The following is a 12,218-nucleotide window of genomic DNA, read 5'->3' as shown; positions in this document are numbered from 1 at the left end:
GAGAGTGGGTGGAATGAGGAGGCACTACAAGCGGCTTTTTACCAGGGGTTGTCGGAGCAACTCAAGGATGAGCTGATCTCCTATCCGGAGCCTTGTGACCTGGACAGTTTGGTCGCATTAGCTATTAGGGTGGATAACAGAGTTCGAGAGAGAAGGAGGGAGAAGCAGTGGGTCCCGTCCAATCAATCAGCTACTCGGTTACCATTCGGGTCAGGAGTCCTGCCGCCAGATCCTGAACCTATGCAAGTGGGGCGGCACGGGTTAACTAAGGACGAGCGCCAACGTAGACATGAGACCAACAGCTGCCTCTACTGTGGTAGCTCGGAACATTACATCTCCGTTTGTCCTCAGCGCCCGTTAAACTGCTCGGCTCGTTAAGTTTGGGAGGTTTGTTAGCGAGCCAGTTTCAACCTCTCAAGAGCCCTGTCAGACCTCGTTTTCCTGCTACCCTCATAAATAAGAATCAGAGTTTAGCGATTAACGCTTTCATCGATTCAGGTGCCGATGACAGCTTCATTGATGCCGACTTAGTGGAACAGCTGGGGCTTTCCAAGGAGCAATTACCGGAAGCCATTGAAGCAACCACTCTGAACGGCAGTAGTTTGGCACGGATCACTATGAGGACTGAACCGGTTAAGATGTTGTTGTCGGGGAATCATTCAGAGGTTATTTCTTTTTTCATTTTGCCTTCCCCCCCATGTTCCTCTGGTTCTTGGATACCCCTGGCTAAGAGAACACAATCCCTCGTTCGATTGGGTGACTGGAAAGGTAACTAGTTGGAGCATTGAGTGCCATGCTAACTGCCTCAGGACTGCCTGTTCTCATGCTGTCCCCAGTCGGGTCAGTGAGTCTGCTCCTCCTGATTTGTCCCTGGTTCCTGAAACATATCACGAGTTGGGTGAGGTGTTCAGTAAGCAGAAGTGGTCCCACGCCAGCAAGATAGCTTGTCACCCTGGCGTTGCCCGGACTATGGCGCTACTGCGCAGACGATTTTGGTGGCCTGCCATGGGAGAAGATACCCGGAGGTTTGTTGCTGCTCGTCCTGTTTGTGCGCAGAATAAGAGTACCAATCGGCCCAGCTCTGGGCTTCTTCACCCCCTACCTATTCCCCGGCGTCTTGCTTGCCTTGAACTCACCTCCGTTTTTTCTGTCTACAGTCATTCACCCGGAACAATCATCCCATCCCTACCTGGTCGTCGGTGACTTCAGTTACTTCCTTGGATCTGCCTATTCAATCCCATCAACTCACCTCCGCTGCCCGCTCCGCCACTTGGATTTTTCTATCACTACATTTAAACTTGTAAATAAATACTCACCTTCGTCTTACTCTCCTTGTCCTGGTCTGCTTCTGGGTTCAACTTTAGAAAACCGTGACAGTTTTAGGCTGACCATATTATGTCTTTTCATGTCAAGTAATCTATGCCTTAAGTTGATTGGAGAACAATTTTTGTTAGATATAAGATTATTTTTTAAATATATTTATTTGCACCATATCCCTGGATCTCATTGAATGTTTTGGCCGTTTGGCTTTTGGGAACTTCAAATGTGGACTGTATGTTTCTGAAATGACCCCTCTTCATGCTTGGGCAGTGGCTATGGTCAGTTGGTAAGGAAGTCACTGCACCATCCCTCTCTCCATCCCTCGTTCCACCACTCCTCTCTTCCATCTCTCTCTTCCATCCCTCTCTCCCCCACTCTTCCCTCATTCTCCACTTCTCCTTCTATCCACTCCTCTCGCTCTCCTCTCACCATCCTACACTCCTCCCTCCATCTCTCTCTCCTCCTGACTCCCTACTGTAGCTTTGATCTCCTGGCTCTGGAAAAGCAGTTCTTATACTTCACTGTACATTGAGATACAGGGGGAGGGAGTAAAGGGGAGGTGGTGGAGAGGAGAGGTAGAAGAGAGAAGTGGGGGGCCGTGGAGGGGCAGTGAAGGGGAGAGGAGGAGAGTGGAAGAGGAGAGGAAGCATTGGAGAGGAGGCGGCGGTGGAGAGGAGGAGGCGGTGGAGAGGAGAGGAAGAGGCGGTGTAGAGGAGAGGAAGAGGCGGTGGAGAGGAGAGGAAGAGGCGGTGGAGAGGAGAGGAAGAGGCGATGGAGAGGAGGGGAAGAGGCGATGGAGAGAGGGGGAAGAGGCGATGGAGAGGAGGGGAAGAGGCGATGGAGAGGAGGGGAAGAGGCGATGGAGAGGAGGGGAAGAGGCGATGGAGAGGAGGGGAAGAGGCGATGGAGAGAGGGGGAAGAGGTGATGGAGAGGAGGGGAAGAGGTGATGGAGAGAGGGGAGCAGGGGATGGAGAGGAGGGGAAGAGGAGGAGAGGAGGAGGCGGTGGAGAGGAGGAGGCGGTGGAGAGGAGAGGAGGAGGCGATGGGGAGGAGGGGAGGAGGCGATGGAGGGGAGGAGGCAATGGAGAGGAGAGGAGAGGAGGAGGCGGTGGAGAGGAGGAGGGGAGGAGGCGGTGGAGAGGAGAGGAGAGGAGGAGGCGATGGGGAGGAGGGGAGGAAGCGGTGGAGGGGAGGAGGCAATGGAGAGGAGGGGAAGAGGCGATGGAGAGGAGGGGAGGAGGTGGTGGAGAGGAGGGGAAGAGGCGATGGAGAGGAGAGGGGGGGAGGGGGAGAAGAGGTGGTGGAGACCTAATGATGATGTAGATTTTAATACATGTTTCATATTTTATTAACCAGCTCACTATTTTCTCTTTCTGCTGCTAATACTCATAATTCTATTATACTGGCCTGGGATGGAGTCAGAGAGGAGAAGGAGAGGACAGGAAAGGAAGCGAGAGGATGGGGGAGGGGAGAGGACAGGAGAGAGGAGGGGAGAGGACAGAAGAGAGGATGAGAGCAAGGGAGAGAAGAGGACAGGACAGAGGAGGAGAGGAGAGGACAGGAGAGAGGAGGAGAGGACAGAGGAGCAGAGGAAGGGAGATGAGAGAAGAGGACAGGACAGAGGAGTAGAGGGAGTAGACAGGACAGGACAGGAGAGGAGAGGACATCAAAAGAAAGTTGGAAACAGGACGACACTTTGTTGAAGGACATAGTGTCTACGTCCCCTTTGTTGAAGGATATAGTGTCTACGTCCCCTTGTTGAAGGACATAGTGTCTACGTCCCCTTGTTGAAGGACATAGTGTCTACGTCCCTTTGTTGAAGGACATAGTGTCTACGTCCCTTTGTTGAAGGACATAGTGTCTACGTCCCTTTGTTGAAGGACATAGTGTCTACGTCCCCTTGTTGAAGGACATAGTGTCTACGTCCCCTTGTTGAAGGACATAGTGTCTACGTCCCTTTGTTGAAGGACATAGTGTCTACGTCCCCTTGTTGAAGGACATAGTGTCTACGTCCCTTTGTTGAAGGACATAGTGTCTACGTCCCCTTGTTGAAGGACATAGTGTCTACGTCCCCTTGTTGAAGGACATAGTGTCTACGTCCCCTTGTTGAAGGACATAGTGTCTACGTCCCCTTGTTGAAGGACATAGTGTCTACGTCCCTTTGTTGAAGGACATAGTGTCTACGTCCCCTTGTTGAAGGACATAGTGTCTACGTCCCCTTGTTGAAGGACATAGTGTCTACGTCCCCTTGTTGAAGGACATAGTGTCTACGTCCCTTTGTTGAAGGACATAGTGTCTACGTCCCTTTGTTGAAGGACATAGTGTCTACGTCCCCTTGTTGAAGGACATAGTGTCTACGCCCCTTTGTTGAAGGACATAGTGTCTACGTCCCCTTGTTGAAGGACATAGTGTCTATGTCCCCTTGTTGAAGGACATAGTGTCTACGTCCCCTTGTTGAAGGACATAGTGTCTACGTCCCCTTGTTGAAGGACATAGTGTCTACGTCCCCTTGTTGAAGGACATAGTGTCTACGTCCCCTTTGTTGAAGGACATAGTGTCTACGTCCCCTTGTTGAAGGACATAGTGTCTACGTCCCTTTGTTGAAGGACATAGTGTCTACGTCCCCTTGTTGAAGGACATAGTGTCTACGTCCCCTTGTTGAAGGACATAGTGTCTACGTCCCCTTGTTGAAGGACATAGTGTCTACGTCCCCTTGTTGAAGGACATAGTGTCTACGTTCCTTTGTTGAAGGACATAGTGTCTACGTCCCCTTGTTGAAGGACATAGTGTCTACGTCCCCTTGTTGAAGGACATAGTGTCTACGTCCCCTTGTTGAAGGACATAGTGTCTAAGTCCCGTTGTTGAAGGACATAGTGTCTAAGTCCCTTTGTTGAAGGACATAGTGTCTACGTCCCCTTGTTGAAGGACATAGTGTCTACGTCCCCTTGTTGAAGGACATAGTGTCTACGTCCCCTTGTTGAAGGACATAGTGTCTACGTCCCTTTGTTGAAGGACATAGTGTCTACGTCCCCTTGTTGAAGGACATAGTGTCTACGTCCCTTTGTTGAAGGACATAGTGTCTACGTCCCCTTGTTGAAGGACATAGTGTCTACGTCCCCTTGTTGAAGGACATAGTGTCTACGTCCCCTTGTTGAAGGACATAGTGTCTACGTCCCTTTGTTGAAGGACATAGTGTCTACGTCCCCTTGTTGAAGGACATAGTGTCTACATCCCCTTGTTGAAGGACATAGTGTCTACGTCCCTTTGTTGAAGGACATAGTGTCTACGTCCCCTTGTTGAAGGACATAGTGTCTACGTCCCCTTGTTGAAGGACATAGTGTCTACGTCCCCTTGTTGAAGGACATAGTGTCTACGTCCCCTTGTTGAAGGACATAGTGTCTACGTCCCCTTGTTGAAGGACATAGTGTCTACGTCCCCTTGTTGAAGGACATAGTGTCTACGTCCCTTTGTTGAAGGACATAGTGTCTACGTCCCTTTGTTGAAGGACATAGTGTCTACGTCCCCTTGTTGAAGGACATAGTGTCTACGTCCCCTTGTTGAAGGACATAGTGTCTACGTCCCTTTGTTGAAGGACATAGTGTCTACGTCCCTTTGTTGAAGGACATAGTGTCTACGTCCCCTTGTTGAAGGACATAGTGTCTACGTCCCCTTGTTGAAGGACATAGTGTCTACGTCACTTTGTTGAAGGACATAGTGTCTACGTCCCCTTGTTGAAGGACATAGTGTCTACGTCCCCTTGTTGAAGGACATAGTGTCTACGTCCCCTTGTTGAAGGATATAGTGTCTACGTCCCCTTGTTGAAGGATATAGTGTCTACGTCCCTTTGTTGAAGGACATAGTGTCTACGTCCCCTTGTTGAAGGACATAGTGTCTACGTCCCTTTGTTGAAGGACATAGTGTCTACGTCCCTTTGTTGAAGGACATAGTGTCTACGTCCCCTTGTTGAAGGACATAGTGTCTACGTCCCTTTGTTGAAGGACATAGTGTCTACGTCCCTTTGTTGAAGGACATAGTGTCTACGTCCCCTTGTTGAAGGACATAGTGTCTACGTCCCCTTGTTGAAGGACATAGTGTCTACGTCCCCTTGTTGAAGGACATAGTGTCTACGTCCCCTTGTTGAAGGACATAGTGTCTACGTCCCTTTGTTGAAGGACATAGTGTCTACGTCCCTTTGTTGAAGGACATAGTGTCTACGTCCCCTTGTTGAAGGACATAGTGTCTACGTCCCTTTGTTGAAGGACATAGTGTCTACGTCCCCTTGTTGAAGGACATAGTGTCTACGTCCCTTTGTTGAAGGACATAGTGTCTACGTCCCTTTGTTGAAGGACATAGTGTCTACGTCCCTTTGTTGAAGGACATAGTGTCTACGTCCCTTTGTTGAAGGACATAGTGTCTACGTCCCCTTGTTGAAGGACATAGTGTCTACGTCCCTTTGTTGAAGGACATAGTGTCTACGTCCCTTTGTTGAAGGACATAGTGTCTACGTCCCTTTGTTGAAGGACATAGTGTCTACGTCCCCTTGTTGAAGGACATAGTGTCTACGTCCCCTTGTTGAAGGACATAGTGTCTACGTCCCCTTGTTGAAGGACATAGTGTCTACGTCCCCTTGTTGAAGGACATAGTGTCTACGTCCCCTTGTTGAAGGACATAGTGTCTACGTCCCCTTGTTGAAGGACATAGTGTCTACGTCCCTTTGTTGAAGGACATAGTGTCTACGTCCCTTTGTTGAAGGACATAGTGTCTACGTCCCCTTGTTGAAGGACATAGTGTCTACGTCCCCTTGTTGAAGGACATAGTGTCTACGTCCCCTTGTTGAAGGACATAGTGTCTACGTCCCCTTGTTGAAGGACATAGTGTCTACGTCACTTTGTTGAAGGACATAGTGTCTACGTCCCCTTGTTGAAGGACATAGTGTCTACGTCCCCTTGTTGAAGGACATAGTGTCTACGTCCCCTTGTTGAAGGACATAGTGTCTACGTCCCCTTGTTGAAGGACATAGTGTCTACGTCCCCTTGTTGAAGGACATAGTGTCTACGTCCCTTTGTTGAAGGACATAGTGTCTACGTCCCTTTGTTGAAGGACATAGTGTCTACGTCCCCTTGTTGAAGGACATAGTGTCTACGTCCCTTTGTTGAAGGACATAGTGTCTACGTCCCCTTGTTGAAGGACATAGTGTCTACGTCCCCTTGTTGAAGGACATAGTGTCTACGTCCCTTTGTTGAAGGACATAGTGTCTACGTCCCTTTGTTGAAGGACATAGTGTCTACGTCCCTTTGTTGAAGGACATAGTGTCTACGTCCCCTTGTTGAAGGACATAGTGTCTACGTCCCTTTGTTGAAGGACATAGTGTCTACGTCCCCTTGTTGAAGGACATAGTGTCTACGTCCCCTTGTTGAAGGACATAGTGTCTACGTCCCCTTGTTGAAGGACATAGTGTCTACGTCCCCTTGTTGAAGGACATATTGTCTACGTCCCCTTGTTGAAGGACATAGTGTCTACGTCCCCTTTGTTGAAGGACATAGTGTCTACGTCCCTTTGTTGAAGGACATAGTGTCTACGTCCCCTTGTTGAAGGACATAGTGTCTACGTCCCCTTGTTGAAGGACATAGTGTCTACGTCCCTTTGTTGAAGGACATAGTGTCTACGTCCCTTTGTTGAAGGACATAGTGTCTACGTCCCCTTGTTGAAGGACATAGTGTCTACGTCCCCTTGTTGAAGGACATAGTGTCTACGTCCCTTTGTTGAAGGACATAGTGTCTACGTCCCCTTGTTGAAGGACATAGTGTCTACGTCCCTTTGTTGAAGGACATAGTGTCTACGTCCCTTTGTTGAAGGACATAGTGTCTACGTCCCCTTGTTGAAGGACATAGTGTCTACGTCCCTTTGTTGAAGGACATAGTGTCTACGTCCCTTTGTTGAAGGACATAGTGTCTACGTCCCTTTGTTGAAGGACATAGTGTCTACGTCCCTTTGTTGAAGGACATAGTGTCTACGTCCCTTTGTTGAAGGACATAGTGTCTACGTCCCCTTGTTGAAGGACATAGTGTCTACGTCCCCTTGTTGAAGGACATAGTGTCTACGTCCCCTTGTTGAAGGACATAGTGTCTACGTCCCCTTGTTGAAGGACATAGTGTCTACGTCCCCTTGTTGAAGGACATAGTGTCTACGTCCCCTTGTTGAAGGACATAGTGTCTACGTCCCTTTGTTGAAGGACATAGTGTCTACGTCCCTTTGTTGAAGGACATAGTGTCTACGTCCCCTTGTTGAAGGACATAGTGTCTACGTCCCCTTGTTGAAGGACATAGTGTCTACGTCCCCTTTGTTGAAGGACATAGTGTCTACGTCCCCTTGTTGAAGGACATAGTGTCTACGTCCCCTTGTTGAAGGACATAGTGTCTACGTCCCCTTGTTGAAGGACATAGTGTCTACGTCCCCTTGTTGAAGGACATAGTGTCTACGTCCCCTTTGTTGAAGGACATAGTGTCTACGTCCCTTTGTTGAAGGACATAGTGTCTACGTCCCCTTGTTGAAGGACATAGTGTCTACGTCCCTTTGTTGAAGGACATAGTGTCTACGTCCCCTTTGTTGAAGGACATAGTGTCTACGTCCCTTTGTTGAAAGACATAGTGTCTACGTCCCCTTGTTGAAGGACATAGTGTCTACGTCCCTTTGTTGAAGGACATAGTGTCTACGTCCCCTTGTTGAAGGACATAGTGTCTACGTCCCCTTGTTGAAGGACATAGTGTCTACGTCCCCTTTGTTGAAGGACATAGTGTCTACGTCCCCTTGTTGAAGGACATAGTGTCTACGTCCCCTTTGTTGAAGGACATAGTGTCTACGTCCCCTTTGTTGAAGGACATAGTGTCTACGTCCCCTTGTTGAAGGACATAGTGTCTACGTCCCCTTGTTGAAGGACATAGTGTCTACGTCCCTTTGTTGAAGGACATAGTGTCTACGTCCCCTTGTTGAAGGACATAGTGTCTACGTCCCTTTGTTGAAGGACATAGTGTCTACGTCCCTTTGTTGAAGGACATAGTGTCTACGCCCCTTTGTTGAAGGATATAGTGTCTACGTCCCTTTTCCATTTATACTGTAGGTCCCATAAGGCTCTGATCAAAAGGGTCTATATAGGAATACAGTTCAGTTTGGGACTTGAGCCAGTGAGTAAATGCTGCTGTTAGAAGGTATTGAAACACACACACACACACACACACACACACACACACACACACACACACACACACACACACACACACACACACACACACACACACACACACACACACACACACACACACACACACACACACTGCTGTTAGAAGCTGCTGTTAGAAGATATTGAAACACACACACACACACACACACACACACACACACACACACACACACACACACACACACACACACACACACACACACACACACACACACACACACACACAACACACACACACACACACACACACACACACTGCTGTTAGAAGATATTGAAACACACACACACACACACACACACACACACACACACACACACACACACACACACACACACACACACACACACACACACACACACACACACACTGCTGTTAGAAGATATTAAAACACACACACACACAGACACACACACACAGACACACACACTGCTGTTAGAAGGTATTGAAACACACACACACTGCTGTGACGAAGGGCATCAGTAGCTGTGTGTGTGGATGGGGAGGGAATGATTCATGTGATGCAATGCAGAAATAACACACTGATCTATTTAAATAACAGGTTACTTAGAGAGGTTCTACAATAATCGTTGCTGTACTAAAGAACAACACATTGGCTGTGTCCAAAATGGCACCCTATTGCCTATATAGAGGAGGAAGAGCCCTATATGTTCAGTTTCCACAGCACCTATGGAGCCCAAAGTAGTGCGCTATAAAGGGAAGGGGTATTCAAATCTTACCCTAGGAGGGCTGGAGTACTGCCGGTCGTACCTGTACGTCGGGGAGCCGACTGAACTATCAGCCTGGGATACGGAGACACGGAGACACGGAGACACGGAGACACTGAGACACTGAGACACTGAGACACTGAGACACTGAGACACTGAGACACTGAGACACTGAGACACTGAGACACTGAGACACTGAGACACGGAGACCAGGAGACACGGAGACCAGGAGACACTGAGACCGAGACACTGAGACCGAGACACTGAGACCGAGACACTGAGACCAGGACACTGAGACACTGAGACCAGGACACTGAGACACTGAGACCAGGACACTGAGACACTGAGACCAGGACACTGAGACCAGGACACTGAGACCAGGACACTGAGACCAGGACACTGAGACACTGAGACCAGGACACTGAGACACTGAGACCAGGACACTGAGACACTGAGACCAGGACACTGAGACACTGAGACCAGGACACTGAGACACTGAGACCAGGACACTGAGACCAGGACACTGAGACCAGGACACTGAGACACTGAGACCAGGACACTGAGACACTGAGACCAGGACACTGAGACACTGAGACCAGGACACTGAGACACTGAGACCAGGACACTGAGACACTGAGACCAGGACACTGAGACACTGAGACCAGGACACTGAGACACTGAGACCAGGACACTGAGACCAGGACACTGAGACCAGGACAGTGAGACCAGGACACTGAGACCAGGACACTGAGACCAGGACACTGAGACCAGGACACTGAGACCAGGACACTGAGACCAGGACACTGAGGACACTGAGATCAGGACACTGAGACACTGAGACCAGGACACTGAGACACTGAGACCAGGACACTGAGACACTGAGACCAGGACACTGAGACACTGAGACCAGGACACTGAGACACTGAGACCAGGACACTGAGACACTGAGACCAGGACACTGAGACACTGAGACCAGGACACTGAGACCAGGACACTGAGACACTGAGACCAGGACACTGAGACACTGAGACCAGGACACTGAGACACTGAGACCAGGACACTGAGACACTGAGACCAGGACACTGAGACACTGAGACCAGGACACTGAGACACTGAGACCAGGACACTGAGACACTGAGACCAGGACACTGAGACCAGGACACTGAGACCAGGACAGTGAGACCAGGACACTGAGACCAGGACACTGAGACCAGGACACTGAGACCAGGACACTGAGACCAGGACACTGAGACACTGAGATCAGGACACTGAGACACTGAGACCAGGACACTGAGACACTGAGACCAGGACACTGAGACACTGAGACCAGGACACTGAGACACTGAGACCAGGACACTGAGACCAGGACACTGAGACCAGGACAGTGAGACCAGGACAGTGAGACCAGGACACTGAGACCAGGACACTGAGACCAGGACACTGAGACCAGGACACTGAGACACTGAGATCAGGACACTGAGACACTGAGACCAGGACACTGAGACACTGAGACCAGGACACTGAGACACTGAGACCAGGACACTGAGACACTGAGACCAGGACACTGAGACACTGAGACCAGGACACTGAGACACTGAGACCAGGACACTGAGACACTGAGACCAGGACACTGAGACCAGGACACTGAGACACTGAGACCAGGACACTGAGACACTGAGACCAGGACACTGAGACACTGAGACCAGGACACTGAGACACTGAGACCAGGACACTGAGACACTGAGACCAGGACACTGAGACACTGAGACCAGGACACTGAGACACTGAGACCAGGACACTGAGACCAGGACACTGAGACCAGGACACTGAGACCAGGACAGTGAGACCAGGACAGTGAGACCAGGACACTGAGACCAGGACACTGAGACCAGGACACTGAGACACTGAGATCAGGACACTGAGACACTGAGACCAGGACACTGAGACACTGAGACCAGGACACTGAGACACTGAGACCAGGACACTGAGACACTGAGACCAGGACACTGAGACACTGAGACCAGGACACTGAGACACTGAGACCAGGACACTGAGACACTGAGACCAGGACACTGAGACCAGGACACTGAGACACTGAGACCAGGACCCTGAGACACTGAGACCAGGACACTGAGACACTGAGACCAGGACACTGAGACACTGAGACCAGGACACTGAGACCAGGACACTGAGACCAGGACAGTGAGACCAGGACAGTGAGACCAGGACACTGAGACCAGGACACTGAGACCAGGACACTGAGACCAGGACACTGAGACACTGAGATCAGGACACTGAGACACTGAGACCAGGACACTGAGACACTGAGACCAGGACACTGAGACACTGAGACCAGGACACTGAGACACTGAGACCAGGACACTGAGACACTGAGACCAGGACACTGAGACACTGAGACCAGGACACTGAGACACTGAGACCAGGACACTGAGACCAGGACACTGAGACACTGAGACCAGGACCCTGAGACACTGAGACCAGGACCCTGAGACACTGAGACCAGGACCCTGAGACACTGAGACCAGGACACTGAGACACTGAGACCAGGACACTGAGACACTGAGACCAGGACACTGAGACACTGAGACCAGGACACTGAGACACTGAGACCAGGACACTGAGACACTGAGACCAGGACACTGAGACACTGAGACCAGGACACTGAGACACTGAGACACTGAGACACTGAGACCAGGACACTGAGACACTGAGACACTGAGACCAGGACACTGAGACACTGAGACCAGGACACTGAGACACTGAGACACTGAGACCAGGACCCTGAGACACTGAGACCAGGACCCTGAGACACTGAGACCAGGACACTGAGACACTGAGACCAGGACACTGAGACACTGAGACCAGGACACTGAGACACTGAGACCAGGACACTGAGACACTGAGACACTGAGA

Source organism: Salvelinus namaycush, unplaced genomic scaffold (genome assembly GCF_016432855.1).
Source record: "Salvelinus namaycush isolate Seneca unplaced genomic scaffold, SaNama_1.0 Scaffold163, whole genome shotgun sequence".
NCBI lineage: Eukaryota > Metazoa > Chordata > Actinopteri > Salmoniformes > Salmonidae > Salvelinus > Salvelinus namaycush.
This window is presented reverse-complemented; position numbering follows the sequence as displayed.